This window comes from Antrostomus carolinensis, unplaced genomic scaffold, assembly GCF_000700745.2.
Source record: "Antrostomus carolinensis isolate BGI_N321 unplaced genomic scaffold, ASM70074v2 scaffold26955, whole genome shotgun sequence".
NCBI lineage: Eukaryota > Metazoa > Chordata > Aves > Caprimulgiformes > Caprimulgidae > Antrostomus > Antrostomus carolinensis.
In genome coordinates this window covers 39,086-39,322 of record NW_010316129.1, presented here as the reverse complement: position 1 = coordinate 39,322, position 237 = coordinate 39,086, and positions in this window count along the sequence as shown.

The window sequence follows — 237 nt, the reverse complement described above, 5'->3', positions numbered from 1 at the left end:
GAGCTAGCCATTCTGGCCATTTATCAAGCCTGGCATGCAATAACCTGGCTCTCTATGGGAAAAGATGGTTCCAAATAAATGCCTTGCTTCCTCCCCCTTTGCTTTTGCAAGCATGGATGCATGCAGGTTGGGATGATGGTCATCCCATTGCCATGTACCCCCAGCTACCAGGACAGCCTTCAGACACACAACTGGCAGGTCGGGGAAGTTTGCCATTTGAAGGTCATGTGGCATGGA